The sequence below is a fragment of the Marmota marmota genome, unplaced genomic scaffold, assembly GCF_001458135.2.
Source record: "Marmota marmota marmota unplaced genomic scaffold, marMar, whole genome shotgun sequence".
In the NCBI taxonomy this organism is placed as follows: domain Eukaryota; kingdom Metazoa; phylum Chordata; class Mammalia; order Rodentia; family Sciuridae; genus Marmota; species Marmota marmota.
This window is the reverse complement of record NW_026000016.1, coordinates 10,311,372-10,326,929: the sequence shown is the minus strand read 5'-3', so window position 1 is coordinate 10,326,929 and position 15,558 is coordinate 10,311,372. Positions and strand designations below refer to the sequence as shown.

Sequence of the window (15,558 nt, the reverse complement as noted above, 5' to 3'; positions counted from 1 at the left end):
ATGGGTGAATGTGTGTCCTTCCCACTGCGTCTCATCAGAAGATGCATGAAGTCAGTTTGTGAGCATTGTGTGAATTATGTGCTTGAAAGAATCCCAATTGGGAGATAACTCTTAATAGTTTCACCTGCCTGGCCCAGATGCCATGAATAAAGCACCTGAGAGGTCTACATTTGTCTAGTTATTTATTAATAAAATATAACTTAGATGCACAGAGAATAATAGAAAAGAATATGTTCTTTTGGGGATCCTGCCAGTCATGCAAAGAGATTCACCTCTCTCTCTGCCTGTTCCCTTGGGCTGCTAATGAGATGTTAATATTATGTTAATCACCCTCTTGCTGCCTCTCTAGCTCATATTTATGAAATATTCCTCCTAACAAAGCTCTGCCTACACAACTCTGGCCAGGGCTTTCTCTCTTCCCTAGGGAGACATTTTCTTCCTGAACACATGTGGAGTTGAACTTTTCTTCTGTCTTCATTCTGCTTAGTAAGCAGACCCTGACGAACTCCACACCTGCATCTGATTCACTCTACAACCTGAGCCAAAGGGTAAAGAAACTGGTGTTTGAGAGAATGGGTGGGCTGGGTGTAGCCTGGGAGCCCAGAGGCCCACTCAGTGATTCTCTTTTCTGCCTCTTTTTCTATGAAGTGAGGTAACTAGGAGGTTTCATAAAGCTCAATATTTCAGACCAACCCATAATGATGCTCACTGTTTATTAATTGATACATACATTCTAGTTAATATCCACTGAGAGTCCATCCTTGTTACCTTGTTACTTCTCTTTTAGTTGAAACACACACACACACACACACCCTTAACTTCTTATTAGGATCCCAATAAAATGGACTTTGGAACAAAAGAAAAAACAAAACGGCAGATTGTTTGCTTCTCAAATTTAACACTGAACATTTGTTATACTAAAAGCATTCTTATACTGTTCACAAAGAGAGTAGCTATTGCTTAAATAAGCAGACCATTAGTTTGAGAACAGAGTCATCAACATAAGACCAAATATCTGTGTCCTTGCGATTAGTGGACAGGGGCTCTGCGTGCATGCCTATAAACCTTGCCAATTAAGTGTACATTTTCTCAGCTGCCCCAAAATGCTGTCATCAGGGAGCTTGTTAACTTAGAGTTAACATTACTAACACATTTCTCTGATCATATTTGTTTTTCTATGAACTAACATTTAGGTCACATTCTCCCTCCCTTTTTCAAGCTGGGAATGAGCAATGATATTTCTGATGGGGTCACTTGTTGACTAAGAACTAGAGTAATGATTTCCCACATAGCAACTAGCAGTTAGGCCAGGAGGCTGCACATCTCTGTGTGAACATGTCTTTTCTTACTCAAGGGGTACTAAATAAGCTAATATTTATTGACTGATCATATATTACATTATGAACACTGCTTTTATAGACAGCTTTCTTTATTCTCCATATTTTGAGGTAGATAGCAAATAAGAGGCCAAAAGTATAAATAATTTCCATAGGCAGATGAATGAATAAACAGAATGTGGCAAACACATACCACAGCATACTTTTCAACCCTAAAAAGGGAGGAAATTATGGCATTTGCTACAACATTGGTGAACCTTGAAGATCTTAGGCTAAGTGAAATAAGCCATCACAAAAGAACAAGTAGTATATGATTCTTCTTATATGATGTTTCTAGACTGTTGAATTTATACATACAGAAAGCAAAATGGTGTTCTCCAGGGTCTGGGGGAGAGGGCGATGGAGTTATTATTCAATGAGCACAGATTTCAGTGTGGGAATGTGACAAAGCTTTAGAGTTAGATGGTGGTGATGGTTGCACAACAAGGTGAATATATTCAGTGACACAGAATTGTACACTTAAAATAATAAAAATGGTAAATTTCACATTACATTTATTTTGCCACAATAAAAATGTAAACATATTGTTATGTGAGAAGTTGATATTACAAAGAGGTTTATTTATTTGATAAGTCTGGGAATTCCCATCCAAAAGTGTCTATTTTGGATAGCTCACTATCTGAGCATTTAGCCTTTTGATTTATAATGGTGGAGTTGGTTTCATCTCAACTATGCAAACTTTTATCTATGAAACTTTTATATAAAAGTCCTGTACAAAGGAAGTTTCTGTTTTCTATTCACAGCCATATATATTTAATTTGTCTCTAGAGTAATGGGGTAACTTTCTGAGCTCCCTTGAATGTTTATCTCCTGGGTTTATTTTCACTTCCTCCTTAAAAATTCTTGAGGTAAAAGGTTCCAGTCTGTGTATCCTAGAGTAACGTGCTCTAAACTCCCTTTCACTAAAGGCTCTGAAGATGCCCACCCAGTGAATGCGTGGTGGTGCTGTGATATGAAGGTGTTGGTCCCCCAAAATTTCAGGTATTGGAAACTTGGTCTCCAGTGTGATGATGTGAGAGTTTGTGGGACCTTTAAGAGGTGGAGCCTAGTGGAAGGTGGGTAGGTCTTTGGGGGAACTGCTCTTAGAAGAATTAAGTAGGTCTCCTGGGACCCCAGTTCATTCTCACCAGAGCAAGTTGTTATAGAAGAGCAAGCAGATTCTTCACTGCTCTCTGGCTTTCTATCTTGCCATGTGATCCCTCTGTGATCAGATATTTTCTTGTAGCAATGGAAAATTACCTAAAACAGAGGAGATTTATCATGATGTGGGCATTTGAAACATGGTCTTACATGAAGACCAATGGAACAGAATTTCAAACACAAAGACAAACCCACATAAATACAGTTATCTCATACTAGACAAAGACTCCATAAACATACATTGGAGAAAAGATCGCCTCTTAAACAAATCGTGCTGGGAAAAATGGAAATCCACATGTAGCAGAATGGAACTTAATCCCTATATCACACCCTACACAAAACTCAAAGTGGACCAACGACCTAGGCATTAGACCAGAGACCTACTAGAAGGAAATGTAGGCTCAACACTCCATCATGTCAGTTTAGGAACTGACTTCCTCAACAAGACTCCTAAAGCACAAGAAGTAAAATCAAGAATCAATAAATGGGATGATATCAAACTAAAAAACTTCTTCACAGTAAACAATCAATAACGTGAAGAGAAAGCCTTCAGAATGGGAAAAAAAAAAATCTTTACCACACACACCTGAGACACAGCATTAATCTCCAGGATATATAAAGAACTCAAAAAACTTAACACCAAAACCCCCCAAATAACCCAATCAAGAAATGGGTAAAGGAACTGAACAGGCACTTCACAGAAAAAGAAATAAAAATGGTCAACAAATTATATGAAAAAATGTCCAACAACTCTAGCAACTAGAGAAATGCAAATTAAAACTTCACTGAGATTCCATCTCTCTCCAGTCAGAATGGCAATTATCAAGACTACGAGTAACAATAAGTATGGGTGAGGATGTGGGGGAAAATGTACACTCATACACTGCTCATGGGACTGCAAATTGGTGCAACCACTCTGGAAAGCAGTGTGGAGATTCTTCAGCAAACTTGGAATGGAAGCACTATTTGACCCAGTCATCCCACTCCTTGGTATATACCTAAAAGGATTTAAAATCAGCATGATACAGTGATGCAGTCACATCAATATTCATAGCAGCTCAATTCACATAGCTAAGCTATGGAACCAACCTAGGTGCCCTTTAACAGATGAATAAAGAAAATATGTTATATATGCACAATGAAACATCACTCAGCCATAAAAAATAATGACTTTTGCCAGTAAATGGATGGATCTGAAGATCATCATGCTAACTGAAATAAGTTAATCCCAGAAAATCAAAGGTTGAATGCCCTTTCTGAAATGCAGATACTAACACACAACAAGGGTGGGGGAGGAAGAATAGAATTTAAATGGATTAGACAAAGGGGAATGAAGGGAAGGGATGGGAGATGGGAACAGGAAAGATAGCAAAAAAAAAAAAAATCAGACATAACTCTCCTATGTTCATATATGAATACACGACCAGTACCAGTACAATCACAAGACTGGGATCCTAATTAGAATAAGTTATACTCCATGCATGTATAATATGTCAAAATACACTCTACTGTCATGTATATCTGAAAAGAGCAAAAACAATAAAATATGGTCATGTATGGAAGGCACTTCTTGGCTGTTTTTCATGATGGAGACCATTTCTGAAATCAGCACCATAGAAAATTATTACTGGGAGTGCCTGATCTCCTTTGGAGATGTTTTATGTTTTGTGCTGGTGATAATTACATGTTATTACATAATAACTTGCTATTGTCCTTTATTACCTGTTAAGTGCCTTGATTAATTTATTGGATCCCCATTTCTTAGTGGGGTGACTGTGATAATGATTTTTATTATTTGAGGGGTGGTAAGTGGAAGGAAATAAGACCAAAGAAATGAAGAGATCTCTTCTGACCAAAGTTCTCAAATTTGAGTGTTTTATTTATTTTTTTAATTGCTTTTATTTTTTTAAATACATGACAGCAGAATGCATCACATTTCTTATTACACATTAGAACACAATTTAAATTTGAGTGTTTTAGAATCACCTGGAGGGTTTGTGAAAACCCATATTCCTGAACCCCACTCTCAGAGTTTCCAATTCAGGAGGTCTGGTCTGGGGCCTGAGAATTTTCATTTCTCACAAGCTCCCAGGTGACAGTGCTCCTGCTGGCTAGAAGATGCACTTTGAGAAGCCTTGGCCTAAGGTTCCAGAAATGTCTTCTGGTAAAAACCAAACCGATGTTCCTTTCACTTTGAGCACTATCTATTGATGACAATGTGAGTAGAAGGGGTGATGTCAATTCGTAAAACGAACCCCACAAACTATTCCTCAAGGTGATGTCATTGTTTTATAACCAGGCAATATGCTTTAAGTTCCTTGAAGGCAGAGATCTTGTCTTTCAAAGCTTCTAGCCTGGTGGGCCATGAGTGGTAACAGGTTAATATTTACCAAGATAAATAATTTTCAGTTCACTATATTGATTTCTAAGGTGTATTTTTCAATCCCAGATAAAACTGAGGAGCCAAGTCCTCCTTCCATCCACATCCTAACCTGCTTGATTCTTCCTTGTCATGTAGCTCAACTTGGACTTGATGAATTGAACACCCCTTCTTCCTGCCTGCCACACAGAAGGCTCTGCTCCTGGAAACAAGATCTATAATAAAACACTGGAACACCCATAAATCTCCTTTTAATGAATTGGGCCTGCAGGGTGAGTTAAATATGAAGCTGAGCAACGTCTGCTGTGTTAGTAATGCCAACAACAATATGGAGGCTGCTCAGTGTCATCAGGCATCGGGAGCTGCCCAGAGCAGCTCAGGCACTCTGAGAGTCACCACATCTGCACCACATTAATGCTGAGTCCAGATGATTTCATCAGGAATCGCAGTGTGGCTGGGAGGGTTTTAATCACACACACACACACACACACAAACATTCATACACATACACAAACATTCATACACACAGACATACATGTTCACACTGACATATGCAAACACACTGACACACTCGTTCACCCAGATACACAACACACTAACACACACTGATATAAATGTACACTGACATGCATATCTGACACCAAAACACACATACAAACTGTCATACACATACATGGACACACACAGACACACATACACACTAACATACATTGACGCTGGCACACTGACACTCACACTAACACCTATACACATCGACACACACTTACCCTGACATACACAGTAATTTATTTGTTCAATCTTCTACATAAATACTTTGTATATCCTTGTTGTGGTACAAATCATTTTAACTTCTGTTGTTTTAACTGTCTCAAAAGGGTGAGTTTCCATTATTGTCAAACACAAATAATTACACTCCATGTGTCTGTGTGTTTTGGAAGTGATGGAGAGGTCTATCCAAGGCCCTGGACCTGACAGGAAAAGGGTCTGTTGCTTTAGAAAACCCAGATTTGGGGTTTGTTTGGGCTTTACTTGTGAGGTCCGAGAATCCACCCCGCCATGGCCACAGACCTCCGAGTCTGTGAATCTAGACCTTGATGTGGCGCCATTTTAATTATTTGTTTCCTCTTTCCTTGGCCCTGCCAACAACAACCGGGAGTTCTTTGGTTTATATTCTGGTGAATGTCAAAAACTTCAGTCATACAGAGCCTGTTTTCATTTAAAACGCTGGTGTTTTGTCCACTATGGATTCTTCAGCATAAGTTTATAATGCCACATTAATATTTTATTTATCTTAATTGGAGTTTTTTGGTGCCCTTTTAAAATTTACATATGGGACCAGGGCCTCTCTTTCTCCTTACCCTAATCCAGCTTGGAGTTTGTGCATAATTTTTATATGGCCACATCCCCAAGTCTCCAAGTTACATAGGAAGTCTAGGGTAATGGTTGGTGGGATGAGTAATCTACTTTAGACCACACACCTTAGATTTGCGGAGTGCTTTGAGTTTGATGGGCACTTTTTATGCCTTCTCCATTAGAGTGGTTGCTGTCTGATTTACTCTTACTGGGTCATATTCATATTCTCCAAAACAATGATGGATTCTAATACCTAATAGGTGCTCAACAAATATTAGTTGGATGAATTCAACCCTATGAGGTTAATCTTATTATTAATCTCATTTTATAAATGAAGAAACTATTGTTTTGGAGAAATTTTGAAATGGGTCAGATTTATGCATCCAGGGAGTGGTTAAGTCAGTCCACTCTAAATTCTATTCTTCTGACGAGTAACTTCTCTATTTTTTATATGGTCACATAATTCTGAGGATTCCATCCCTCAAATTGTTCTATTGTCTATCTGTGTTGATGGATGTTACCTCTTGAAAAATCAAATAAAATAGCTCTGTGTTTGTCTCTTACTTGTAGAACATAAGCACTTGTATATTGCAGGGAGCTGCAATCCCTCCACTTTTTTTTTTTTTTTTTTTTTTTAAGAAATGAGATATTTATCCTGCCTGTTATTAGGAACTAAGATACATGGACATAGGGGTGCTGCTGCTCTCTTCCTCTGGAAGTCAGGCTTTTGAGAGAAACCATATGACAGCATCCCCTTTAAGTACTACCAGCAGCTCTGACTTTGGTGGGATCTGATCAAAATATCCTAAGCATACTGACTCTGAATGCTAATCTAAAATAAAACACCAACATCAGTGGTTTTCCTGCTTTATTCTTGTTTATTCTGTAAGACAAGAATACATAGAATTATAGCTAGTTGCATGTATGTAGCCATAGCTTTCTCTTTAGCTAAGAAGAAGGAAAACTTCCTTTACCCTTTGGACAGAAGGCAAGGAGGAGCTCTGGTCTTGGGATCAGTAAGGCCAGGGAGAAAGAAATTTAATTGTCATCATTAGAAAATGTACTGATCTGGAGCAGAGGTCAGCACATTTTTCTGTAAAAAGCTAAATGCAAGTATTTCAGTCTTTGCAGGCCATAAGACCTCTGTTACAACTACTCAACTCACTATCAAAGGCAGCCACAGACAATATGGAAACAAATAGCATGGTTGTGTTCCAATAAAAATTTACTTACAAAATCAAGCACAGGGCCAGCTTAAGCCCACAAGCCAAGTTGTGGTTTTCCAAATTTGATCTAGAGTTCTGTTTCTCTTTACAGAAAAAAAAAAAAAAAAAAAAAAAAATATATATAGAGAGAGAGAGAGAGAGAGAGAGAGAGAGTTTATCTTTGTATTTCCAACCCAAATGCAAGGACATTAACAATAATGGTAGCTAACATTTATAGAGCCTTGTTGTTGACTGCATGTATTCAAAGACCTTCTCTTTGGCCTGCATAAACTAACACCTATCCAGTCCACTCCATCTCCAATCCCACCTCTAATCCAGGCCCATCATCCCTCACCTGGATGATTATGATGGAGTCTTAACTGGGCATCCCTTCCTCCATTTCCTCTACTCCTGCCCTGTCCAGTTAATTTTCTACACTAAATCCTGAATGATCTTTTAAACAGACACTTTGAATCTCATCATCCCTCTGCTTAAAACCTTTCAATGACTTCATGTTGCTTTTAGGATTAAATCTCAAATGGGCCTTTAACCCACAGGACCCTACAGGGCCTGGCCCTGCCTACCTTCCTTCCCTACCACTGCCCCTCACTCTCTGGTCTCAAATCACGTTGGCCTTTCCCAACTTCCTGACTTAATTGTCACCTCAGGCTTCCCACACCACCTCCCTCACCCTGAAATTTCTCCTTCAGCCCTCTTCACGCTTGACTAATCTCTCTGTCTCCGGTTCCACTGTCCCTTTCTCAAGAGAACCTTTCCTGACCCTCAGATGTGGTCAGAAGCCACTATCATCTGTTCACTCAGCTCTCTGGATCTTCATTCCTCTCATTTCAGTTAATGAATTATTTTTCAGTCATCTGTCATCAGACCATCAGCTCCATAAGTGAAGCAACAGTGCCTGCCTTATTCAAGTTATGTCCCCAGCGCCTAGCAAAGACTCTCCCACAGAGTGGGTACTCTGTAGATACTTGGGCAAGGAGCAAGAAATAAATTGAGGCATGAATGTGCCCGATGTAATCAGTTCCCTTACCTAAGGAATCAGATTCAGGCTTAGGTTCCTTTATAGAAAGGAAAGAGTCACCAGAAGGTAGAGGTGACCAAGAGAGTGTCCTTTATCCTGGAGAGAGGTGTGGGAAGTGGACAGCTGTGTGCAAAAGGAGATACAAAATCCAGGCAAAGCAACTGCCCTGAAGGGGAACCAAACAAGCAGTCCTGCCCAGGATGGGGAAGCAGACATCTGGGTCAAGAGTCACAGTGACTACAAAAACACATTTTGTCATAGTCCAGTTAAAAGCTTTCTGCTTGTCATTTCCTGGTCTGTCATGTTGAGATCAAAAGTCTGCTGTCCAGCCCCCTGTGTTCCTAGGTATATAGTTATCCAAAAGAGTTTAGACTTGTTTGTCCTTTTGGTCAACATGTTCAAATACCCATTGGATGGTGTAACAGTTGAACACAATCCTATAGGCAGAGAGTCTTACAGAAGTTTATTGTGTGTGAATGAACAAGTTTTTAAAACTCGAATTTCCCTTGACAGATGGAAGCAGCATGGTACATGTTTGGCATCGTGAAATCTGGAGGCTGCTTACCTGAATATGCATCTTGCTGAATATGCATCTCGACTCTTCTGTCTGTGGCTATCGACTTTGTGATAATGACTCAACCACACTGTATTCCACTGTTTCCACCTACAAAATGGGGGAAAAAAGAGTGCTTACCTCAGAGAATAGTCATGTGGATTAAATGATACTATCCATGGCAGCAGAGTGCCTAGGCCATTATCAGATGGTGGGGCCATTTTGGCCAAAGGAGACTGGAATGCTGTAGAGGCCATGATAGGATCTGGAAATTTCTTTTCTTGTTTGAATATGAAGTGGTCCTTGGGACTCCTAGCCCCCTCTGGTTCTAGGACCATAACCAGAAAAGGCGAGAGGAATGGAATTGGGTGAAAACCAGTGCACCCTTTTCCCTCTGCCATTGAATTGCAGGCTTCCACTGTCCGGAAGAATCACAGGCTTTCTTTCAGGCTCCAAAGCGACCCACTAACAAAGCATGGGGGCTGGGAGATGTGTCTTTGATCTCTGTCTTATTCATTCTTCCCAAAATCACAGACCCAGGACCTCCCGCCAATTTCTGATCTTTTGTCCCAAGTCAATTCATGAACAGTCATAAATTGCTTTGAAGATGAAAGCACCACATCAGTGCACCAGGATACCACTATTATTTTAATAAGTGAAGCCTGCACATGTCTTTTTGACGTATGAACTGTTCAAAATATTTGTCTTGTTTTTCAGTTCAGCTGCATGAGAAAAGGACTTGTGTTGTCTCTCGTGTATACTCCTCCATATACCACTCTGCAGAATGAGCACTGTTTTCATAAAAATGTTTGCCTTTTCTCCAACAAAAGAAATTGATGTTTCTCTTGGGACTTCATCTCTTTTAGCCAAAGCTTGAGTAATTATTTTTAGAGATATGTACTTTTGTACTTTTAAAATGTCTAATTTATTGCAATGCTTACAAATGCCAATAAAATGTACTATCATATTCAAAAGGCCAACAAAGGTCAATGCACATTGAAAAAATGAGAAGAAATATATATGTGAACAGAATAATGGATTCATAAGCAAACATAAGAATGGATTCTACTTGCACAGGAGGAAAAGAATAGAGAATTTTATTCTTTACATCTACCACTAATAGCTATTCTACACTCATGCCTTTTAAGGAAATTTCTCCGGGGAACATATTTTACCATGTCATGGCACATGACTTTGACCACCTCTCACGAATGCTTCTGTAAACTTAACCAACATCTAACATATTTTCATGGACTCAGCTTCATTGGCGGTCCCCCGTGAGCTGTCAGGGCTGGCCTGCTATGCTGATATCTGGCACTGGGCAGAGAATAAGGAAGGCTGCTGGAGTAGGTTGATGAGGAGCCACTGCCAGGTGCTCAGAAATGCAGTCAGTTCATAAACTCTGGACCTTGGACTAGCACCTAGGAATGTCCCTCACATCTGCCACAGGCTATACGTTTTGTCACTTGGTCTCCACTGCAAGCCTGACTGTGATGTTCATGTTAGCAGCCTGATTTTGCCTCTTATCCACCCGTGAAGGGACTCTATGGTGCAATCTACTGGGCAATGCCTCAGAGAACAGATGACCTCATAAAGAAGAATGGACCCATTCTTTGGGAGGAAGTTGGAGCTTTCTCAGGTAGCTAGGGCTTCTCCTCCTTGGGCTCAGATGCATGGGGTTCTAACTAGAGAAATTTTTCTAATACTTGCTTCCTTTAAATGTTTTCTCAGAAGCTGATCTGTCTTTCTATAGATCTGCCTCTCTGGGTTGGCCTGGGGCCCTAACATGGCTCTACAAACTGCTCTTGAACCCCAGTGGCCTCACTGACCATTGATGTCACAGAAGCCCTTCTCTCCCCTAAACACCAAAGGAGCTGCCGCCTGCTTCCTGCTGGCATGTGCTGTACATGGCCTTGTGGCATCTTTGGCATTGCTCAGCACACGTTGCTTTGAAACTTTCCCCATGTGCCTTGTTTTGCCAACTAATTTGTGCCCAGCAGGGAAGGAAGGAGCAACTTGGTTAAAACCACTCCTAAGAATTTCAGTCCCAGAACACCTGTGGACTGGCATCCATGGGAGTCAGTTGTCCCTGGCATATGTTAGATTAGATGCATCCTAGACTATCTTAACACACCCCCACCGCAAGGCAAGAATGTGTTCCAGAATACTCCCCAAAATACCTTCTTGGGGAGATCACCTCCATTCATAACAAAATTAATGAATGCTTTCAAAAGTCTTGAACTCACACGAGCAAATGGACCCTGGATGTCCTTGCTCCATCACTACCCCACTTCAGTCCCCACTGCCACCAACCTGCCATGTGAACTGATGCTGAAAACTGAAGCCCTTGAATCAGGCATGGGTATATTCAGGCATGGGCACATGTGGACTCTGTTGGTTTTTTTTTTTAAATATTTTTTTTTAGTTGAAGTTAGACACAATGCCTTTATTTTATTTATTTATTTTTATGTGGTGCTGAGGATTGAACCCAGGGCCTCACTAGAGGCCTAGACGAGCTAGACGAGCACTCTACTGCTGAGCCACAACCCCAGCCCTCACATGTGGACTCTGTTTGAGCCATGGATTTCCAGGAAGAGAGAGATTTTCTTCTCCAGAACCAAAAGATTGGTCTGGTTTTACTGATAATTTCTGGAAAGCAACAACCTCAATTTTGGGTGCAATTTAGCCTTTGGTATGATCAACACTATTAAGTCCATAAGTGGAATCTATAACTTTCTTGCATCTCTGTCCCACAAGCATGGCTAGAGGAGGAGGCAGCTGCCATCTGTATGTTCAGCCATCAAACTGTTGATGTTGCCTTTTGTATCGCTCTTCCAGGGATGGGTCTGCTTCCTTGATGCACCAAAACTTACAGAGGCAGGATGCCTTCCCCCCCACCCCCCTGGGTCAAACTGAGCTCCATGTGCTGGCTGGATTTGCTGGCAGTTTTGAACCAGAATGGGAAATCTTCATCATTGACAGGTCCAGCCAAGCAATCGGCATGTGTCCCAGTCCCCATATGCTGCAGACTGAGTACACTGGTCTTCTCTTCCAGATAGTCAAATGTTCAGCTGCAAAAGCCCGAGAACACAGACATCCAGCCATGCATAATTGATGACATAATAAAAGCTGCTGTGGCTGCAAGAGGAAATATGATATGACATAAATCTCCCTGCCAGGGGGAAAATAAAGTTGAGATCCAAAATTTTAAAATGATGACTGCTGGTTAAGGCATCATCAGATAAGGAATTCCTCCCATATCACAAAGCCTCTGAGTGAGAAGGGAGAAGCTGCCTTTTCTATCCAGGGAAATTAGACACTGGGGAAAAGGGAAGAAAATTGCTCTTCTTGGGATATTTGGATGTACTGGATACATTGCTGGTGAGTCCTCCTCATTTAACCCTCCTGGCAAGCTAACTGGTACAGACCTCATTTACAAATTGAAGAATCGTGTTTCAGCCAGCTCAAGCTTCTATAACCAAGTACCATGGACTGGGGGCTTATAAACAACAGAAGTTCATTCCTTACTGTTTTGGAGTCTGAAAGTCTGAAGTCAGCGTGCAGCGTGGCCGGGTGCTGGTAAAGGCCCTCTTCCTGATTCATCGATGGTGTCTTTTTGTTGTATCCTCACATGGTTGATGTGTTAAGTGGTTTCCCTTGGATCCTTTTTATAAGGGTGTTGTTGATCCCATTCATGGGGGAGTCTATTCTCATGATTGAATTACCTCCCAAAAGTCCCACTTTCAATCACCACACTGGGGGCTGGGTTTCAATGTGTGAATTTGGGGAGGAACACAATCATTCATTCTATAGCAGAGAGGCTCAGGAAATTAAGAAATTTGGATGTGGGCATACTAGGAACATGAATTGCACATATAAATCACAACTAAATCTTTTAAATTCAGGGCCCCATTTTAATACACAGGGTCAAAATAAAACAGGAAGGACCAGGGGCCCAAACTGCTGAGACAAGAAGCCTTGGGGTGGTTCTTGTGAAAGTAGGGTGTTGCTCAGAGAATAGCAGAGCCAGTGTGGGCAGTCTCTCAGCAATTAGACAGACAGGTGGAGCCCTGGCCTTAGGCAGGAAGAACAGAATCTAGGAAACTTATACTTCCTGAGTGAAATGTATAACTGTATCCCCAAATCTGAAAGTATCTCTCTGATATAGCAGGACTCATATTATGATGGGCACAGAAGGTCTTATTAAGCTCTTTTCTCTCCTATAGTGCCTAATCAACGCATTTCACATAGTAGGTGCTCCATAAATATCTGTGTCTATATGAGCCCACTATAACAACCTCCCTTGCTTTTGCTCTATTGACAACTGCTCTCCTGCATTTCAGTGAGATCAAGATGTGTCCAAAGTTCCCGCTGTTACAACGATAATATCTATGGAGACAATGTCCTTAACAACATGTCTCTAACTCCCTTCTTTGAGTGTGTTGCCTCTGAGAAGTGTCTCTAAGATGCTTCCAGCCAAGACCCACAAAGTCATTTAGACTCTGAGGGCTGCACATTCAAAGAGTGCTCATTCATTTGCTGCCCTTTCCCTGTCATATACCTTGCTTTCTTAGACTGGATTCACCTTCTATGAGATAGATCACTGGGACTGAAGAATGAGTTGGACAAGCAATCCTGGCTGATTTGACGACTGTTTTGTACAAATTGAGAGAGGATACCTCTGCAAGGATGAAGACAAGAAGCATTCCTCTAAGTCCAGAGCTTGGGGCTCTTCCAGATTGTTTTTGAGCCACTCCCTGCAGATTCCAAAGAGTCTGAGCCCTGCCTGGCCATGACCAAGGCCTTCCTAGAGTGTCACTTCCTAGAGTAACACCTGCATAGATTGTTTAATCAGTAATGCCTGACTTCTCTAGGGATGACAGACATCAAAGAGCCAAGCAAGAAAGCAATGAGGGAGAAAGTCTTGGCACCAGTGTGGACAGAGGGTCCACAAATGGTTTAGAAAAAGAGAAATCAATCTGTGGGTTGTAACTCCTGCAGCATCATACCAGAGATCCCAAGGCATTCAAAAGAGAAGTCTCCAATTTAAACAAAATGTTTTTCTTGCCTCTAAACATGCCCAGGTATTCATGTCCAGGTTCAAACCTAAGTATCTGCTCATTTTTGATGTCAGTAACAGCTGGAAAGAACAGCAAGAAAAGGGAGGGTACAGCAGACTCACCAGGATTTGTGCCTAGGATCTTTCTCCATAGAAACCATGAGAGAGGAAAGGTAAGGAGCCTGATAGGAGGTGAGAATGGAGTCTGGGTAAAGAGGAGTTATGCAGCTACCACTGCTGTGATATAAAGTATTTTCCATGTAAGTTGTCTTCGTCTGTTTTGTGCTACTATAACAGAATACCTGAGGCCAGGTAATTTATTTTAAAAATAGATATTTATTTTTTTACAGTTCTAGAGGCTGGGAAGTTCAAATTTGAGAGGCCCGAAACTTTTGAGAATACCTTCATGCTGCATCATCCTGTAGTGGAAGGAAGAAGGGCAAGAGAGCTCAAGAGAGCAAGAGGAAGCTGATCTCACTTTTATAATAAACTCACTCTGATAATAATAACATCAATCCATTCATGAAGACAGAATCTTCATGATCTTATCTCCTCTTGGAACTTCCACTTCTCAACATTGTTGCATTGGGAATTAAGTTACTAATATATAAATGTTCAAACCATAGTAAGGGCATATACAATGTGACTATTTAATCCTCTAAGAAAGGACATCAAAGTACTAACAATTTGGGGCTGGAGATGTAGCTCAGTGGTAAAGTGCTTGCTTTGTATGTGTGAGGCTCTGGGCTTGATTTCCAGCACCACATATAAATAAGCAAAAAAATAAAGGTCCATCAACAACTAAAAAAATATTTTTTAAAAAAATGCTAACAATAATTATGTATGGATAGAAGAATTTTAGATGATTTATTCTTCATTTTCTCTCTCTTTGGCTTCTTCTCATTTTCTATAACAAATATAAATGACTATGTTACTAAAAGTTATTTAAATTATTATTTTATAACTATTTGAGCCTTAATTAATTAATTAATTATACATTTAAGACATGAGCCCTGTCCTGAAGTTGGAATCTATGAAGGAAGACAATACTGACATTAGGAAAATAGAAAACCAGTTTACGCCACGGTGAGCTCAAGTTCCGAGGCAAGCAGTACGCGGCCTACCTTTCAGATACTAGGAGACGGGGGAGTGTGGGGCGGCCATGGTCTAGGTGACTGAGAATCTTCCCAGCATGAAGAGCACATTCTTGTCCTCTTTATCTTGGTGCCCGTCATGGTCACCTACACCCTCCTTTCTGACTCCTGGGTTAGTGTGTCACACATAGTGTTTGGTACGTCCCTCCCAATTGGAGCGGTTTGGCTAGATGGTATGGAGGGGTGGACCCTTGGAGGCAGGGCTTGGAGCACTGAGGAGTGCCTCACTTATGCCTCTTCGTCACTGAGTCTGACTGATCCTCCCCAACAGGGGAGTA

At 40.8% G+C, this 15,558-nt stretch overlaps 1 long non-coding RNA gene across 1 annotated transcript; it reads left to right on the top strand.

The window, feature by feature from the left end:
* The first annotated feature begins 4,839 nt into the window (after window positions 1-4,839).
* On the top strand, window positions 4,840-14,909 carry LOC125618448. The gene is made up of 3 exons (XR_007349711.1): window positions 4,840-5,189; window positions 9,028-10,706; window positions 12,123-14,909. It is a non-coding gene; the product is annotated as an uncharacterized LOC125618448 (long non-coding RNA).
* Window positions 14,910-15,558: the final 649 nt, after the last annotated feature.